This window comes from Medicago sativa, chromosome 3 (assembly GCF_051527215.1).
Source record: "Medicago sativa cultivar Bolivia chromosome 3, Bolivia_mono, whole genome shotgun sequence".
Taxonomy (NCBI): domain Eukaryota; kingdom Viridiplantae; phylum Streptophyta; class Magnoliopsida; order Fabales; family Fabaceae; genus Medicago; species Medicago sativa.
In genome coordinates, this window is record NC_140751.1 from 49396327 (window position 1) to 49409801 (window position 13475).

General features: G+C 35.2%; 2 pseudogenes across 1 annotated transcript; one reads left to right on the forward strand and one right to left on the reverse strand.

Moving 5' to 3' along the window:
* Positions 1-4566: 4566 nt before the first annotated feature.
* On the forward strand, positions 4567-5780 carry LOC146937944 (putative F-box protein At3g16210; annotated as a pseudogene).
* A 5156-nt stretch (positions 5781-10936) lies between these two features.
* Positions 10937-13041, reverse strand: LOC146937945 (serpin-ZXA pseudogene; annotated as a pseudogene). The gene is made up of 2 exons (XR_015033336.1): positions 12516-13041; positions 10937-11934 (listed from the first exon to the last, which is right to left on the reverse strand). The product of XR_015033336.1 is annotated as a serpin-ZXA pseudogene (transcript).
* Positions 13042-13475: the final 434 nt, after the last annotated feature.

The window sequence follows — 13475 nt, forward strand, 5'->3', positions numbered from 1 at the left end:
CATCTTCTTCTTCTTCGCTGGTTCAAATTCCCTTTGATCTTTCTTCTTCTCTTCCTCGAATTCTCTGTGATCACGTTGATTCGTCCTCTGGATGATTCGGCGTTGGAATTGCAGAGCCTTACAGTTCGATGATGAAGATTCGTTTCGAATCTCTGAGAACTCTTTGAAACAAAACGTTTTAATTTGAATTGTTTTTGTTGCCAAATTCTCGATTTGAATTTTCTGTGATGAAGTTATTATTAATTTGTGATGAATTGGTTCGAATTTGTGAGGAATTGTTGTGATTTGGTGTTTGTTACGGTGGTTGCAATTCTGTTACGGTGGTTTTTTGTGGTGGTTGAGATGTTGGTTACGGTGGCGAGGTTTCTGAGGAGAGAGAGAATCTGTTAGGGTTCTTTGATGATGTGGCCTTTCTGGAATGGTGAATCCTCTGTGTAATGATGAGTTGGCCTTCATTTATAGGTGCCAAGTGTGATTCTGGACCAATAGTGAATTGACATGTGGACTTGGACTTGAACAAATTCGTCCCTGGCTTGAAATTGACTTGGGGACCTTTCTGCAAAAATGAAAACTAAAAGGACCAATCTGCAATACTAATAAAAGGACTAAAAACAGAATTAAAGACTTTAAAGGACTGATATGCAAACTTTAGAAATTAGAGGACTAAAGTGCAAAAAAAATGAAAATAAAATAAAAAAATAAAATTGAACTAAAAATTGGTAAAATTGACTAAACGTAAAGTGAAACGATTAAAATTGACAAAATGGACTAAAACGAACCAATGGCTTAAATGAGGTACTTTAAAGTAACCTCTCTCTGCCGAAATTTCGTGTGAAATGACCAAAATGTCCCTAGGGACTAAAACGACTAAAAATGACTCAGATGCAATTTTAAAATGGATTTTTAACAGGAAATTAAAACAAGAACTTATACAAACAAAATTAAAAGACTCAGAGAGAATTTTAAGAGTTTACACAGAGTTTTGACACATGAAAAGACTAAAATGCCCCTAGGGGCAAAACTGACTCAAAATGGCTTCAAATGCAATTTTTGAAATGGATTTTGACAGAGAGTTGAAACAAAGACTTATACAAACCAAATGAGAAGACTCAAACAAATTTTTAAAAGACTGAAAGAAAATTTTGACACAGGAAATGACTAAAATGCCCTTTTTCATGAATTTTGTAAGTAATACTGAAATAAAATGCAGAGAAAGATGCAATTGATCAGAGACAGATCAAATGACTTAAAAGGCAAGAAAAGAAGATTTGACCAAGTATTTTAGGTCCAAAATTAGGGTATAACAATAATTATCCTTCAAATTCAACATCATGAAAATCTTAAAACTGTTGCAGCGGAAAATAGTTCAACATTTAAAGTCTTGGCACGCAGGCCTTATTGGAAAATCTCATAATTAGTTCATAAAAGAGACACGTAAGGAATAGAAGTAAAAGCAAGCCCCCATCCCGTTACGTATCAGAGAACCTAGACACCAAGTGAGGAGTCCACTCACGAACGCCTCTAATCTTTATTACCTGCACATTACCCACGGTCGAGGCAACATATACGCAGAAGCGGTGAGATTTCATAATCAATACATTAAGCATATAATCCAATAAAATGCATTTAACAACTTAAACATTAATAACATATCAACAATTAACAATTAGCATATTTTTCATTTCATAACAAATACAATCATCAAATACCATTACTAATTTTCATCACAAATCATAATCAACTTAACACTCAACTTGACGACACAACTCACCTTTGACCATGCAACTGTATTAACTCAACAACCACTTGACAACACAGCTCATCTTTGACCATGCAACTCTATCAACTCAACAACAACTTGACAACTTAAACATCATGAAACTTCTTGATATGCAAATGCATGTGGTACCAATCAACAACAAAATGAGCATAATAGGCTCTTCAACGTGTGAGCACAAAGGCTGCCGGGCCTAAAGCCCCCAACTTTAATGAGCACAAAGGTTGTCGGGCCTAAAGCCCCCAACTTTAATGAGTATGCAATGAACTCAACTTCCAACAACTTAGACAACAACATAAACAACTCATACGACTCATAATCATGGACCACTCCTTAAATTCCACAACATAGACCGACTCATGCAACTTCAAGACACTAACAGTCAATAGCAGGGAACAACAGCAAGATATAGCATTTAATAACATTTGAATGCGTTAACATCATCTAAGGAATGAATTACATCAACATAAATATCATAAAGCATCATTATAACATTCATGCAACCACACTTCTAATCTCAGTCACCTGAACAGACTTCTGGAGCCTATGAAAGCATCCTAAACAGCTCTCTTACTTACTTCTAAGGTCAACTCAAGACTACACGTGCGAAAGGATCGCATCGGGACAATTTTGGGCAACTAACAGCCTAACTCGCAGTGGCGAGTAACTTTGCTCGCAATGGCGACCAAAGCGTGCATTCTGGGTTCCTAAGTCCTTACTCGCAGTGGCGAGTTATTCTGCTCGCAATGGCGAGCTTACAGGTCACTCGCAGTTGCGAGTTGCATTGCTCGCAGTTGCGAGCTCTGGGTTCTAGCTCGCAGTTGCGAGTGTTCTTGCTCGCAGATGCGAGCGATGAATGTCAGTACGGCCAGAAACCTAAAAATCACAACTTTTCACCTATATTCATGATTCCTTCATCCAAATAGCATCTAATTAACATCTTAAGTAATATCTAAGGTCTGTACACTAATTTTGCATCAATCTAACATCTGTTCATGATTCAATCATCAAAATTGATCCTAAACCTAATTCCCAATTCTCACCAAAACTTAACTTAATCATGCTAAATTCATCCTATAGAATTATACCCTTAATAATAATGAAAATTAGTCTCACCCTTACCTGATAATAGCAGAATCGCAGCCATCCCTTGGTTCTTCTCTCTTTCTGACTTTTCTCCCTTTTTCTCCAAAAACGTACGTACTATTTTTCCTAACTTATGTCTGTCTATTTATCTCTCCTTTTTACTCTTCTCACTACTAATTGCTCATCTCACAACACAGCCCAATTTTTAATATTTTTATTTTATTTCTCATATCTTATTTTATTTAATAATAAAATAAGCCATAACAACATAACAACTTCACAACAACATAAACCCCACATAATTCATTCATAAATCATATAACCACTCGACTTCATGAATCATAAAATTCACACATATCAAATCATATAACCACTCGACTTCATGAATCATAAAATTGACACATATCAATAATGAAAATCACTTAAATCATATATATATAAATATATCTTAAATAATCAAATAATTAAGACGGATGTTACAACTCTCCCCCAACTTATAGAATTTTCGTCCTCGAAAATTTACCTCAAGCAAACAACTCTGGATAAGACTCCCGCATCTTATTCTCTAGCTCCCACGTCAAGCTTTCGCCAGTCGTTCCACTCCAAACTACTCTCACTAGAGGTATTTCCTTGCCTCTCAACGTCTTCATTTTGCGGTCATCAATCCTCAAAGGTAAAGTCTCCACCGTAAGGTTGTCTCTAACTTGCACATCATCATTCTGAATCACATGGGACGGGTCTGGGACATACTTCCTTAACTGCGACACATGAAACACAACATGCAAATTCGATAAATGCGGTGGTAAGCCAACTCTATAAGCCACCGTGTCAATTCTCTCCGATATCTGATAAGGACCAATAAACTTCGGAGTCAACTTCTTAGACTTCAATGCACGACCAACACCGGTCATCGGAGTAACTCTCAAGAACACGTGGTCCCCTTCTTGAAACTCAAGGTCTTTCCTACGCTTATCATGGTAACTCTTTTGTCGACTCTGCGACGCTTTCATCTTTTCTTGAATCATTTTTACTTTCTCAGTAGTCTGCTGAACAATTTCTGGTCCTAAAACTACACTTTCACCTGTTTCAAACCAACACAACGGAGTCCTACACTTCCGACCATACAAAGCCTCGAAAGGTGTCATCCCAATACTTGAATGATAGCTGTTATTATATGTAAACTCTATTAACGGGAGATGATAGCTGTTATGGTTAAGTTTTACTTTCATGGAAATGATTTTTAAAACTTAAAAAAAACATTGAAATATTAACTTCCAGATATCGCATTTTCATGAGTAACATTAGAATCCTTGAAACAAATACACCATAAAAATTCATTTAATAATTACTAAACTCCATAAATTAAATCAGGAAAAACAAAATTCCAGCTGGTGCAACTTAGAAATACAGCTGTTCTCTTCACTTTTGGTATTGCAGAATGAATTAAATTAAATTGGCATTTAATCAGAGTAAATGCACTGCTTAATGTGCAAAACTTATTTCGGTATAAAATTTGATTTTTATTTCCTTTTATAATTTTTATATGCTGATCACCATATTAAATATCTTTTTTACATGCTCTCAATTTTTTATCAACAATAGTGCTCTCAAATTTTGATTTCCCTTTTCTTCTATTGTAACATAACATATTCTTGATTGGTTTTCACTTGATAGCAACTGCTCGTACACAACTAAAGGAATCAATGGCACTCACTAAAAAAAAGGTTAGCAATCATATACCTCGTGATATTTCTTTTGTTATTCTATCCAAATTGCCTGTGAAATCTCTCAAGCGTTTTACATGTGTGTGTAAATTCTGGGCTAATTTATTTGAAAAACCCCAATTCATGACCATGTACCGCAACAATTTATTCCTCTCTAAATACGATGATCATCATAATTCAAGCTTCCTCCTAAAGCAGACTCCTGTTTTTTTGATTATGATAATCATGATAATTTATTTTTGCTTCTTGGTGAGACGTTTGAGAATAGTGTCAAGTTAGATTGGCCACCTCCAATTGATGTGGATGGCGAAGGTATTTTAATTGCTGGTTCTATTGTTAATGGCATACTTTGTCTTTGTCAAGGCAATGGAAGAGGTGACACCACTTGGAATGCGCAAAAAATTGTATTGTGGAACCCATCTACAGAGGAATTCAAGGTCATTCCAAATGGCTCTTTTGAACATGCAATTCTGAAAGCCTTTCCTCCTGGCTCTGTTTTTGAAGATCTTCCTGTTATGCCTACTATTGTTAACATTCATGGTTTTGGTTATGACCCAGTGTCCGATGACTACAAGCTGATTTGATGTTTTTGTTTTTTTGACAATCTCGAGAAGCATGATCCAAATGATGAGATCTTATGGCAGATATATGACCTAAAAACTAACTGTTGGAGGGATCTTCAAGTTGAAATGCCAAATCATCTTTGGAACGACCGGTGGCAAGAGACTGGTTATGCGGTGTACTTGCAAGGAATGTGCCACTGGTGGGGCTATGAATATTATTTTGGGGATAAGGTGTTGGTATCATTTAACTTGAGTAATGAGGTCTTCATTACAACACCCTTCAACCATAATTATGGTAGATTTGCTAAACACATGGTGGTGTTGAAAGAGTCCATTGCTATGATCGAGTATCAAGATTCTTCTTGTCTTTTCATATCAATTTTGGGTGAATTTGGTGTGGCGGATTCATGGACGAGACTTTTTAAAATTGGACCCCTACCCGGTGTGGTCGAACCTATTGGAGTTGGAAAGAATGGCGATATATTCTACGTAAATTATGATGAAGAAGTTTCAAGGTTTGATTTAAATGATGAAGTGATTGAAGATATGGGGGTTAATGGAAGGCATAATTGTTGTCAAATGATTATTTATAATGAAAGTCTTCTTCCAATTGGAGGAATGCGTGGTTGATTGTTTTCCTTAGCATATAGCTTTGCACAAGAGGTTGAAGAGTATGGTTATTAGGAATGGATGAGTGTGTTATTATTATTTTTTTAAAAAAAATTCTATTAAATGGATTGTAAACTATCCATGTTATATTTTGAAAGGATAATGATGTATGGTTCGAATTGTATCAGACAAACAAATAAACGAAGTCTAGATGTTTTTCATTATCACCCATGATGTCAACATATCTCCATGAATTCCACCAAAAATGGAAATTTAAGTTTGAACATCCAATATATGCTATGTATGTGTTGTTTCGTTGGTTTTCGTTGCTGGTAGATTTTTTGCTCTTCTTTATCCAATTGTAATACTCATTATAATATGAGTAAAGTGTCTTCTGTTATCATGTTCATATGTAATCCAGATGGTTCTATCTATAAATACAAGGCAAGACTTGTTGCAAAAGTATTGCATCAACAAGGAGGCATAGATTCTCTGAAACATTCAGTCCTCTGGTCAAACCTACTACAATTTGTGTGGTTCTCACTATTCCACTCTCACAAAACTTGCTTATCAAGAAAATTGACATCAACAGTGCCCTTTTAAATGCTGGCTTATCTGAATCCATCTACATTTGTCAACCTCCAGGATTTATCAAAGGTCCGATTGGTTCACTAGTTTGTAAACTCAACAAATCTCTCTATAGTCTTTAATAAGCTTCCGGATCTTGGTTCCAAAAACTCAATTCATATCTCACTCAACCAGGTTTCAATCCACTAAGAATATGACATTTCACTCTTCACCAAAATCACTCATACTGTTCACCCTTCATATGCCTATCTATGTTGATGATGTGATCATCACATGACATTCTTTCCAAGACATAAATAATTTCATCTAATAAAAAAAAAATTGGCGTAAAGGTCCAGCAATGAGGCAAAATATCATAGTTTGGCATTTTTTTCCCAGTAAAATCTTATGGCTGCAATCACTTCTTCATGAGTTCAAAGTCCCTCAATCTATGGCACCAAAATATTTTGTGTATACTTTTAGTGAAGTTCTTCTTGCCTCTAATCCTATCTTCCACCCTCGCACAAAACACTTTCAGTTGGACGTGACTACTTTATACGAAAAAAAGTTGAAGCTAAATATCTCCAAATTTTTCATATTCCTTCTTTTGAACAAACATATGACTTGCTCACTAAAGAAAATTCCATTCCTTCCTTACTCAAGTTTCGCACCGAACACAAAGTTTAGAGTTATATTTATTCTAGTTGCCCCCATTAACTTCCGGTTACACCCCAATTTAATGAAAATACCCTTCCACTCTTTTTAAATTGTCAACTATTACCCTTTCTCTTTCTCTTCATCCTCTTCCTCTTATTTTGCAATTCTAATCATTTTTACATGCTCATAAAAAACAAGGGATATCAACAGAAGAAAATTATAAACCATATTGTTTCTGATTTCTGTATTTATTGGCATCAAGTTGGAAAGTTTTCTTGAATGGATCTAGGGCCATTGCAAGACACCTCACCCTATTTATTGCTTCTTCTGACATCTAAGAAAGCAAATGTTATTATAAAACTAATTAGGCACAAAAATAACATCCAGAATCTGATTTCTGTAGATGTGCACGTTCTTTGCTAAGAGGAAGTATATGTGGTATATTTGGTACCATTCTTTTTGCTACTAATTCGGTGCGCATTACCTGCATGCATACAGGTAGGTATATGCTTATACATTTGTCGACCACTTATTTCCAGATTGGTCCTTTGCTTGGATCTCAAGGTATTAAGGCAAGAACGAAAGTTCGAGTTCAACTAAATATGCATGGTACTTTCAGTAATGAATCAGATACAATAAATAAGAAGTTTCATTTTCCCATTGTGGTACGAATTATGTGTTTTTCTTAGAGATCTAGTTATGCACAAACTTTGTGTGGCTTCAGTTGATCAAGGGTGATGTGGATGATCATCATTCAAATCTTGGCTATGATAATCACAATAATGTACCTAGTTTTTTTTTTTTTTAGTTCCGTTGTAACATTTTGCAGGCTGATTGCTCGCGAAAAGATAAAGCTAATAGAAGGCTTCCTATTACAGTGAATGAGAATATCTATCTGGAATGACAATGTTAGAGACTTCTGAAGCCCATGAAAAATAACACTGGTAGTTAGCCCAACAGGACAGGGCTGTGGAGCTAACCAAAGAAAAGAAGAATAGCTTGGAGTCCTATGTCTATGAGATGGGGAGTAACATACTGGTGCAAAATCAAGAGTTCCTTGAGGCATCCGTTTCAACAATAACATTTTGACTCAAATTCTTACCGTCCATGTAGTAGTTTGAAATTTTGAGACATTTCGTAGGACTCTTGGAAATAGTTGAGTTATGAAAACATTGGTAGCATCTAGCTCCTATGTAGAAGGTTGACATCCAGGCATCGTGTTCTTATTGGAGGAGTCTAGTTTCGTGGAACAGAAAAAAGTAGAATGTAGTTGAAAGATCTAATGCACAAACGAAGTGTTGATCCACTACTCTTCCTATATCCAGACTTGTAATGTTGGACATGGTGGTTCAAGATGCAGAGTAGACTATGAAATTGATCTGTGACATTCAAGAAACCTTGCACGTTGCCTCTAAACTTGTTGTTTCTGATGCAGAGATAGGTTGTCATTTCATCAAATGAAATTTCTGTTCTAGAGAAATAACTGCCTCTTTCGTTAATTCTGTTGATAAGCTAGTAGATCTTCACAATTCTCTCAGAGGTTGAAGGGTAGTAGACAATAGACATACATATACACAATAGGATTAGTGCATAAGACGAATATGCATCAACTATATTTGTGAGGGAGTGTTAATATGGTTTGATTCGGTTGGTGTCTTGTATCAAAGAAAGTATTAATCTGCTGTGAAATGTGAATAGATATATAAATCCCCTAAAATTTGAGGGTTTAGATTTATTTTGTAATTTATGAATATAAATAGATGAGAGGTTTTCACTCAAGCAAATCCAGATATTCAAGGTCTGAGAATAATTATTCACAAGAATAACAGTTAAATGTCAGTTAATTAAACATACTTCATGTCTAATAAAGATCCGCATGATATGAATAGATCTGATAAAGAAATATTTCTCGTGAATCGTGATCATTCTGAATTACACACCTGCTTGTGCAAAACATTGTTCATATGTTTCTATGAATATGTTTATCATTATCCCTTGATTTTGTATCAAAACATAAAGTGATTGACGGTCATTGGTCCTTCCAAGGATTCTAGAGATTTTTTTATGATGTTTTCTCTAATATTTTCTGATGTGATATAGTTTCTTCAAATGAATCAAATAGATTCGTGGGGAAAAAAATGCTTGAAATGTGTATGTATTATTAGTGTCGTGGGACATGTTTTTTCACTGTGCTAAACAAAATTCACAAAGTTAATTACTCCCTCTATTCTCAGGATTTCAACACTTAAATGGTCCTGATAATTTCATTTGAAATGAAACATACAGGAAACTTGAAGGAAGAAACAGGGCGTGGATTTTATTAAACGAAAAGAAAAACAGAGAAAACAGAACATAATCATCTCTTACTTGGAAAAGTACTCTTGCTTGGAGGAAGAAATATCACCTTCATCGTGTACTCATATTGCTATAGGCTAATTCTATTTTACTCAAATAAGATGGTGTTGAGTTTGTTTTTCATAATTAGATCAATAAGTTCAATCATATATCTCACTTGATCTAATTGTGGGATTATTTTATCAACAATGAAAATCAGTGGCGGAGTCAAGAATTTTATAGAGTCTGGGCAAAATATTTATCGCAAAACGTTACTTCTTACTACGAATAATTTCAAATTTCCTGCAGATAATTTCACATTTCCTGCGGATCCTAAAATCCTATGGTATTACCTCACCTGGAAACCTAAATGAATCCTTGGCAAAATCTGCAGAAAAAGTGTTTCCTGCGGAATTTACACAAAAATTCTCAGGTAAATCCGCAGGAAAAGCTAAAAATTCTAGTAATAGCTGGGCTTGCTCCAAAGAAAGTTGGAGATGAGCCTGGGCTAGTGCCCAGGCTAGCTGGGGGTGGCTCCGCCCCTGATGAAAATAAATATATGCATGATACAACACTTATCCCACCTAAAAATCTGTTCAAGTCAAAGACAAATTCAAAGAGTGCATCTGATAACATGGTAAAACACAATTGTGAATTGAAGGAAAGTTGATCAAATACAGCTCAAGAAGTTGGATTGTGAAATCCTTAGAAGCATGTTTCAAAATAAGTTCTACAATGTTTTCCCTCTTTGCTTAAAATTTTCAAGCCATTCCTATCCAATTCTAACCCATACAGGTTTTCAAGTTATCTATCTTCCAACCTCAATAACATTTATGCCACTAGATACACTATCGTAAATGATCTCTACAAGTAATCTTTCTCATAATGAAGACAATACTATCAATTCAAAAATAAAAAGTCATTCTAGTACATGATACTACAGCTAGAGTGAATGGCTTCTAGTGGCAAACTTGTTTTAGACATCAAAGGCTCCAAATTGAAAGCAATATGAAGACAGTAGCAACATTGGTACTCCAATTACCTTTATATTCATCAAAGGCTCTGTGGAAGGGAATTTACTTATTCTCTGTAATCCTTTTATTTGTTGTTTTACGAAGTAAAGAAAGGATGCCATATTTTATACTATCTAATTCTTCTATACTGCTATTCTTTCTATAATTGTTGTCTATCAACAAAAGTGGATATAAAGTAAAGAGCAAAGCAACAATGGAATTGTTGTTTGTTGAAAATGTTATCAATCCACCACCAAGATATAAGAAACCATTAGCTGAGTCAACTAAAACAGCTTGTTTAAACAACATAAAATTAGAATATGATTGAAGAAAACTAATTAACAACATTATTTTTACAAATGGGAAGACGGTAAGAAACAATTGTTTTGTTATTTTACACTAGCAAATTGTTATGGAAAAGGCAATTTCAGAGAATATTGGCATACAAACATCGTTATGCAGAGTTACATGCAAACTAATGCCATTCATTTGATTTTTCAGGCCATTCTCTTTCAATTCCCATTTTATTAACATGTATTATTAGGAAATACAAGCTGAAATATCATTTGATTCAAAAAAGAAAAAAACTGAAAAGGTTATAGCCTATTCTTATAGTCTTACCAACATTAATAAAATTACGGAAAATGGGAAGTACTGATATTTTATAAAATAAATTTAAAGAGACAGTTATGGACTCTTCACCTACCTAATACATGCCACTCACACATGGATTATATCCATAATGACTATGTTTTTCATCATAAATGCATTTCTATTAGAAAGCAGGTTCCCTATTTGTTTATTGGCAATCCAATCTAGTGTAATTACCCAGCAAGAGGGTCGAGCACCTGTCCAACAAAGAGGATTGCTCTGGTCCAATCTTCTTTAATTAGAAATAAGAATGGGTGGTCTGCTACAAAGTCTAGTCGAGGACGAGGAGGACCAAAGGATTCGCAAAAGCCATAGGTTACCGCAGCAGCTTCAGTGCCTTCTTCATTCACTTTGATGAAAGACTTGTGAAATATTTTGGAAACATAAAGCTTTTGATCCTCAACAGAGTCAACCATTTTTGTCAGACCTCCTGTAGAGAAAGGTAAAACCACTCCTAACTCCTTCAGCATATCAGAAGTCTCAAACCCAAATGAAACATTGAACCTTGGAATTCTGAAGTCACCTACTTTAACTTGAGAAATAGAATGAAGCTTGTGGTGTAGTGACTCAGATTCAGAAGTCATCTTCTCAACCAAATCTGAGAGTCCATCTTTCGCATCTGGAAGAATAAAGTACATAGAGAATTGACGGTCATCTTGGCCTAGTTTATAAGGAAGTTGAAGTACTTTAAAACCATCGGAAGCACGAATATATTGATCCTTCATGCTCGTCATGAAAGGAACCTTGATTGAGCTGCCATTGAGAAGGTGAAAATCATAATCTTTCGTTTTTGAAGCATCAAAATTCATAGACCATACTCCTTTGAAGTAGAGGGCATTAGCAAAGATGAGTTTCGTTAAGCTGTTGACCGCCCCTGGTGAAATAACTTCTTTAACAACGCCATTTGTTTCTTTTTCAGCCCATAAATTAACTTCATTGGTCACTTCAACAGCCTATAAAATCATATCAAATTTTAAAAAAAAATTAAAAAATAAGAATTGCAAATAGATAAGTTGAGTTCTTTTTCACAAGTGTGGCAGTGGAAGAATTTAACTTTTTGTTAGTCTAATTATCAATCGTTATGTTGCCTAATAAGTTGAATGCTAGAAAATAATAATGACAAAAACGTTGTTTTGCATTCCTTTTTGTAACTCAAGACTAAGTTGTATAGGGTGATGCATTTGAATAACATTCATGGAATTGCTTTAATCAATTTAAAGTGTGTGCGTGTGTGTTAAAAGAGTGAATTATTAGCCTTATACATTTAATGACCTGAAGTTGTACGATCAGAAATCAATGAAGGGGTTATCTATACTTTTTTTGTCAACCCTCGGATTTAGGCATGGCATTGGGGCGGGGTGGGGACGGATTTTACATTCCGAGTCGGATTACTAGAGAAAAGGGGCTTAGTAATCCGGAGTTCAAGGTAAGTAAAGGTTATCTCTAAATTAGGTTATGAAATACAATAAACTAATTGTTTGTGAAGTTAAATCCATTATAGGGCATGGATTGTGGTGAAAAAATAGAAACGTACCTTGTTCTGGAAATCAACGGAAGCCAAGTTGGCTTTGTAAACAGATGACAGAATTTGTTTGAAGGTAGGTTGAAGAGGAAGTGATTGTTCAATCCAAAAACTATCGGCAAAAGAGAGGCGAGGCCCGCCGGTGAGATAAGGGTCCGTGAGTACGACGGAAAGGATATTAGATGCAAAGGAGTTGAGTTGATTGATGGATTTAGAGTGGAGGAAGTCGAGAAGTTGTTGCTATGTGGTACCCTCAGAGCCGGCAGCGATGATGCTGAGAATAATTTGAATCGAGAGAGGTGAAAACACTATGTTGTTGTTAGATTGTTTAAAGAAGAGATGTTTGGCGATTTTGAGTGAAACGTTGGTTTGGTTGATCATTGATTCACGACGGAACTCCATTCTCCTTCAAAGTTAGGAACGACACAAACAAGAAAGAAGAAGGAATCACTGAAGACCTAAGTAGCTATTTAGCAAATCAAAGTCTCGCTCACTGGGCTTTTTGTTGGTTATTATATATACTCTTCAAATCAAAGTTCAAAAGAGATATAGCGTTGCTCTCACGCTATAAACATTAGGGCTTCTGGTTGATTACTACATAAATATAATCTTGAAACAAATTTTTTAAAATTTCTTTTCTAGCATGTATTTTTTCCTAAAAACACATAGAAAATACATTTTTGCCCCAAACGGTAGTTAACTACCGCTAGCTCCCAGCTGCAGTTAACTACAACTAAGCTTTGTTGCACTTAAAGTGTGTTCCTAGCCGTGAATCAATTGTGATTTTACGAGTTTCGGTCGAAAAATCAAAATAAATCGAGGCTTATTCGGAATGTTACATATGTATTTTTATAGAGGTGTGAATCAAAGTGAAATTACGAGGGTTTAGAAACTCGAATTTTACGTTGTTTTATCTTGGTTTTTCGGGTGTCAAACATTGATTAAGTTTGAACCTTTTTAACCTTTGATATC